Raw genomic sequence first — 6,923 nt, forward strand, 5'->3', positions numbered from 1 at the left:
CAGACGGATAGGAGGTCTCTTCCACTTACCCAGTTGTGCGCTCGGATATGGGCGGCAAGCTGGCGTAGAGTGTAATAGACCCGGTGATGATCCTAAAGAGGAACCATACTGATTTGTGGACTTATTGAGTAGAAGTTGCATACTCATTCATTCATTCATCATTCACTATCCACTCGGGCTAGTGGTGCATAACTATTTGTTACGTGTACCTTCACAATGGCCAAGATTTCGGTTAGAGCGCGCGACTAACCTGAGATCAGGAGTTTACCACATTGGGTCTGACTATCCAAATTAGGTATGGGACTAGTTTGGATAGAAGTCCATTGTGATGGACCCCATAGCCTGTGATACTACGTACTACCATCCCGACTTCACACTCCAGCATGGTCATTCCATTTGCACTGCATATTACATTACATTTGCGGCCTATGGTATGACTGACACTATTTATTTTATTTATCAGGAATGTACATTGCATTGCATCCTCTGCATCTGATATTTGGCTCTTTACGACTCTTCATTTGCATAACTGATTTATATTGTGTATTTTAATATTGTGTGATTTATGCAGTTATCAATATTTCTGCTTACTCTATTATCGTGTGATTTATGACTTTGTCAGTATTTCTGCTTACTCTGTTAATTCATGATATTGTTCGTATATCTTTTTATTATGATATTGTACGATTTATGGATCACCGGTATTTTCGGTATTGTATGATGATGACATTGTATTGAATACTTAGCACATACCTTGTGCACACACCTACACCACCCTCTAAGCTTTCTATAAGCTTATGCACGATAGATGCGTGCAAGTGAGGTTAGATTGCAGCAGTGTTGAGCTTAGAGTGTGCAGCGGTTCTTTGGAGCTTGATTCTTGATTTTTTTTTTTGTATTTGCCTTTCAGCATTGTACTCAAATGATTATATTAGTGGATATGTGATGTTGATGTTGCTTTTGTGAATTAGGTAATCTTGTGGTTGTGCTTATTACGAGTTAAATGTACAAAAAAAAATCTCCTTGTAGGATCCCAGGATCGAAATCTGGCGAATGAACGCTAGGAGCTGAGAATGGGGTACTACAGAGCTGTCGACACAGGATTCGGCAATCGGGATTCCTGTGAATCCGATTTCCGGGTTCGGGGCGTGACACCTCAGATTCTTCTCTCTTAGATTTATGATTTGTACAATCCTTTTTCATATGTCCTTCCATCCAAGGTATCCCAAATCGGTTACGTTTCGGCCGTAACGGCTGATACATAACGGTAACGGCATCAACCGTTACGCGATTCGGCCACGAAACAGGGCACCTCTATTTTTTGGGTTCATAACGGCCGTCACGGGACCATAACGGCCATTACAGTACCGTAACAAACGTATGGTCCATAACCCTAAAGAAAAATGAAAAAAAAATGGTATTAAAAAAAAAAGAAAAAAAACAAACCTTTTATTTTTCTTTTCTTCTTCTTCTTCTTCTTCTTCCTCTTCTTCTTCTTCTCACCCTGCTGCGGCTGTGGTTGCGGCCTGGACCTCATCCTCCTCCTCCTCCTCCTCCTTCTTCTTCTTCTTCTTCTCTCTCTCTCTCTCTCTCTCTCTCTCTCTCTCTCTCTCTCTCTCTCTCTTCTTTCCATCCTTTTCTTTTCAGTTTCCCTCTCTCTCGTTTTTTTCTTTTGAAATCGGAAGCGGATTGACTGGTGCACCACACACCAGTATAGCTGTCGTAGGTACGTGTCATGCTAAGATGAGCGCTGACACTCCTCGAGCTCCAAGTTATACAAACGGTTCAAAGGAGATCAAAGTTACATGGGCTCCACAGTGATGTATTTATTATATCTACACTGTTCATCTATTTTTAAATATTATTTTAGAGCATTAGCTAAAAAATGAATTGTATCCAAAGATCGTCTGGACCACACCAAAAATAGCAGCGGAGATGATGATTTCACCGTTAAAAAATTCGTAGGCCCACCATTAAGTTTATTTTCCATCCAATCTGTTCAAAAGGTCAAAAAGACCTGAATGAAGAGGAAAAACAAATTTCATATTGATCCAAAAGTTCTGTAATCCCAAAAAGGGTTTTAATGGTAGACATTCAATCCCCTACTGCTTTTTGCAGTGTGGTCCACTTTATAATTAGATCTGTATCATTTTTTGTGTCAAGCCTTAAGATGAGCTCGTCAAATGAATGGACGGTTTAGATGTAACACATACCTCATGATCAAACCCACAGGACTTGCTTGCGTCAAATGAATGGACTACATACGAGTTACGCAGCACGGCGCACAATTTAATAAAATGTACACGAGCCACATGGGCCCCACCATGATGTATTTATTTTATCCATGTCGTCCATCCATTTTGCCACATCATTTTAGGTTATGATTCAAAAAATTAGTAAGATCCAAATCTCAGGTGGACCATAGCATAGGAAACAGTGGTTATAGAATGCTCACTATTAAAAATTTCTTAGGGTCCACTGTAATGTTTATTTTCCATCTAACCTGTTAATAGGGTCACATTGACGTGGATGAAGGGAAAACACACATGTCAGCTTGATCTAAAACTTTTGTAGCCCCAATAAATTTTTAATGATAGTTGTTTAATTATTATTGTTTCTTATGGTGCGGTCCACCTAAGCTTTGGATCTGCCTCATTTTTGGGCTCATGCCCTAAAATTATTTGGCAAAATGGATGGACGGTGTGGATATAACACATTCATCACGAGTGGGGTCCAAAAAACTTTGACACTCATGTGCTCCACTTCACAATCCGAGTCCTACGTAATTCAGGCTCTTAAAAAATTGTACACGAGACATGTATTAACTTTAAATTTACTAATTAAATTATGGACTGTAATTGCTAACTCAAAATGCTAAAATCTAATTGTTTGAATGGTTTTAATTGTTAATTTGTGGACGCTTATTTTTTAAAATAGGGTCTTTTGATTTTTTTTTTTTCATGATTCACTATCCAATAAATGTTCACCAATTCACAAGTGGGATAATGCCAATAAATTACATTAATTTGAAGCTGATTTGGGGCATGGATTGGTCCTCCAAGTCAGCCCCAAATTAGCAACGTGATCTACCTGAATTTAATTTCATTTTTTAAAAGAACTATTAGGAAAAATGATATCAAATTGTTAAGTATATAAATTAGATAATTAGAAAATTAAATATATGAATTTTGTAGTCAAATTCAGGTTATCTAGTTCAAAAAAACATCAGACAGTCCGATACAATTTCTCACCAAAGAGTGGACTATTACACCACCATAAACGTATTCCAATTTATAAATGAATGCATATTTGGAATACTTAGAATATTCTGGATTTAATCCATATTTTTTCATATTTTTTTAGTTAAAAAAAATTGCACCGTTATGGGTCATTACGCCCCCGTATCGTCGTTACACCCCCGTATCCGTATCGGTATCGGAGGGCACCATTACGCTAACTGATACTGATATGGGATACCTTGCTTTCATCCCACAGTTCCAGCACTTTACCTTTCCACTGACCTTACCCTTGGATTTGGATCTAGAACCTTTACCTTGTTCAGAATTCATACCCCTTATAAACAGTGCATCGAAGATATCCTTATGTCGACGTTAAGTTTTCTCATAGCCTTCCCTTGAAGGGATGAAATAATGGTGTCGACACTCACAGTTTTATTCATGGTACACATTGTGTCCTTGAATGACTCGTATGATGCTGGAAGAGAATTTAACAACATACATGCTTGTTCCTCATCTTTCATCACTTCCTCTATATCCAGCAATTTGCAAACCAATTTATTAAAGTTGCTGATGTGAGCCTCCAAATCTCCACCCTCTGTCATCTTAAATGACTCGTATGATGCTGAAAGAGAATTTAACAACATATATGCTTGTTCCTCATCTTTCATCACTTCCTCAATATCTAGCAATTTGCAAACCAATTTATTAAAGTTGCTGATGTGAGCCTCCAAATCTCCGCCCTCTGTCATCTTGAAGCTATACCATGCCGTTTCAAGTGTAGGTGATTTTCAGATTTTGTTTTTGCATAGACATCCTATAACTTCGCCCATAACTTAGTCACAGTTTTCTCCCTCATGACATTGTAGAGAACTTCATGCGTCAGATATAAATGGATCAATGATAAGGCCTTCTTATCAAGAGTATTCCAATCATCATCAGTCATAGTAGACTTTTGTTCTTCAAGAGCACCATCTTCGCCTTGCTTGATTAAGAAACTGATCATCTTGATCTTCCATAACTCAAAGTCATTTTTCCTGAGTACTTCTCAATCTCATACCTAGTGCTTCCCATTATTGCTTATCTCTCAGATTCAGATCTGTGCCCTAACGATTTCTTCGATACCACTTGTTGGGAATTTATGCTACGGAATCACACAATTCTAGATCTAGGATAACAATCCAATTGCACCAAGCAATCACAAGAGAACACAATGATTTACGTGGAAAATCCTTGCGGGAAAAATCACGGCACAAAGCGACAGAGTTCCACTATGAAAATAGAAATTATAAAGAGAAAGGACGTACCCGATTCGAACAACCTCGAATCGCACCCTTGCTACACACTTTAAAAACCCTAAAACCCTTTTAGGAACCATTAGAATCCCTTTAGAAAGCCTTAGCATTCCTTAGAAAGGCCCTAGGGACCCCTATTTATAGTTTAGAAAACTCCACTTACGCACCCCTCTGAAACTGCCTCAAATTTATGCAGTCTGTGCAAAATCCGCGTAGCATCTACGTAAACCTCAACTAGTCGAGCCATGTGTTCGACCGGTTGAGGGACCCCTTCGACTAGTCGAGCATGACCCTCGACCGGTCGAGCGTCCCAAAAAACCCAAATACCTCGTTGTTGGACTTCAAGTCGAACGGGCTGCGACTAGTCGAAGGGACCTTCGACTGGTCGAGCAGCGCGATGGAACAAGATTTAAGACATCCGATTTACAACACAAGATAAGTAGATCAAAATCCAAGGCATGGAATCCAACCTATTACAGGAGACATGACATCCAGAACCAACATTTCTAAGTGTCATCGGTTGCTCACCAGGGGTACCAGGTAGATATGAGGCAGAACTTGGTGTCATGCAGAGGAGAAGAACCCTATTTTCTTATATTTTTGGCTTCAAATAACAAGGAAATGGAAATGCATTGCAGATTCCGCTTGAAATGGCAGGATGAAAACCCAAATCTCAGCAAAGAACATATAAAATGAAGTCATTAGAGAGAAAAGGCGAGAGAGAAAGAGAGACAAAGCGAGGAAGAGATCAAACCTGCAGAGAGGAGCCTCGGATTCCTTCGATTTCAAGGAGGAGGAGGAATTTACAAAGTAGCTGCAAGCAAAAGGAAATGCAATTTTAAGCAAATGGGTATTGAAGAAAATGTGATTTTGAGAAGATGAGTGTGAGAAAAGAATCAATTTTTGTAGAGATTTCAAAGTTTCCGGAGAAATTGAAGAGGAGGTGGGGCGAGGGGTTTAAGAGGGATTTTGAGGGACAGCTTTACAACTATTTTTTATTTTTATTTTTTGGAGAGAGAGAGAGAGAGAGAGAGAGAGAGAGAGAGAGATGCCCCTAAGGCTTTTTTTGGGAGACTTTTACTGGTGGTTTTGGTGACCGTTGGCTTTATGACCTCTAGTAAATACTTTCACCGCTGGTCATTCCCTACATTAGAGGTGGCCACACGGAAGCGCCGGGGATTCATATTTACATCAGCATTTTATATTGGCTGTTAGTAAAAATGCGCTAGTAATTCTCATATTTCTTGTAGTGTCAAGAGAAATTTTATACATCCCATCTACTTTATATGACTTCCGTACAAAATTTTCATTCTTAAAAAAAAAAAAACTTGTCTACACTCTATTATTGCTTTTATGCCAGCTCCATCCAGCAAATGATGAGACACTAGATTTTTTCTAAGTTTTGGAACATGCAGAACATCCTTCAAGGTTAGTTCTTGACCAAAAGTGAACTTTAGATGACGATTTCTTTTCCAACGCCTTTGACAGTTGCAAAACTAGCCATATGGATGACTTGGTAATGTTGGGATGGTTCGCAGGTTTTGAATCAAGCTCGGTCTGATCTAATGTGCCTCATTGCTCTTGATCCAATGTGTCATTGCTCTTGAGTCAAGCCACTAGCCTTCATTCACTTCGATAGCACGTCTCTGTGATCCTAACCACCAATTGTCCCTCCTCATTAGTTTTATTATCTTCTGCCACATTGGCTTCAACATTCCCTTTGTGGTGTTTAGAATTCCTAGCAGTGGCCTGAAATACCACACACAAAACAACCTAATTTAGCTTTGGTTTTCTTGAATTTTTTATGTGATTTTTTTGGATCATAATTAGACTTTATATTAAATTTATATGCTTTCTTAGGATTTGGCTTTTGGTCTCAACATAATGGACCTTAGAATGGATATCTTCCTTGTGGTATTAGAGACGAGCCTCCTTTTCTATACAAATGTTTACTATCAACCTTTCCATTGTAAGTTCATCAATTTTATGTCCAAGGTCCTTTTTTAATTCCTTCCATGAGGGAGGTAGTTTGTCTATGAAAGAGGCTACCAAATATTATTTATCAACTTTGATTCCCTCTTACAATACCTCATTGAAGAAGAGTTGGATTTCTTCGGTTTGAGTCACTACGGATTTACCATCTAGCATCATATAGCGGTTAAAATGACTAACCACATTTTTTAGATCCAACCTCTTCAGTGTGATATTTTTTCAGCTAGGGTCTTCGAGAGTTCCGTCAATAATTTAAAATTTCAATAGAAGTCAAACATATGATTTGTCATGCAACTTAGAATATGGTCCTTGCATAACTCATCTTCTTTCCACTCGTTTAATATCCAACCATGATACGGTTCCATCAGTTGGGTATCCGACTCCTCCTTAAGAATATAAA

At 38.7% G+C, this 6,923-nt stretch overlaps 1 protein-coding gene across 2 annotated transcripts in view; it reads right to left on the reverse strand.

Annotated features, from left to right (window-relative positions):
* LOC131234028 (protein argonaute 1A-like) overlaps positions 1–5,522 on the reverse strand; it is a 52,731-nt gene extending 47,209 nt beyond the window's left edge. Inside the window, exons 1-2 of one of the 2 annotated variants that reach the window (XM_058230983.1) lie at positions 5,286–5,522; positions 5,002–5,175 (exon numbers count right to left, since the gene is read on the reverse strand). The gene's annotated coding sequence lies outside the window, so the exon portion shown is untranslated. Of the gene's footprint in view, positions 1–5,001 lie in introns of both variants that reach the window. The other variant, XR_009165462.1, reaches the window with a different exon arrangement.
* Positions 5,523–6,923: the final 1,401 nt, after the last annotated feature.

This window comes from Magnolia sinica, chromosome 18, assembly GCF_029962835.1.
Source record: "Magnolia sinica isolate HGM2019 chromosome 18, MsV1, whole genome shotgun sequence".
NCBI classification, from domain to species: Eukaryota; Viridiplantae; Streptophyta; class Magnoliopsida; order Magnoliales; family Magnoliaceae; genus Magnolia; species Magnolia sinica.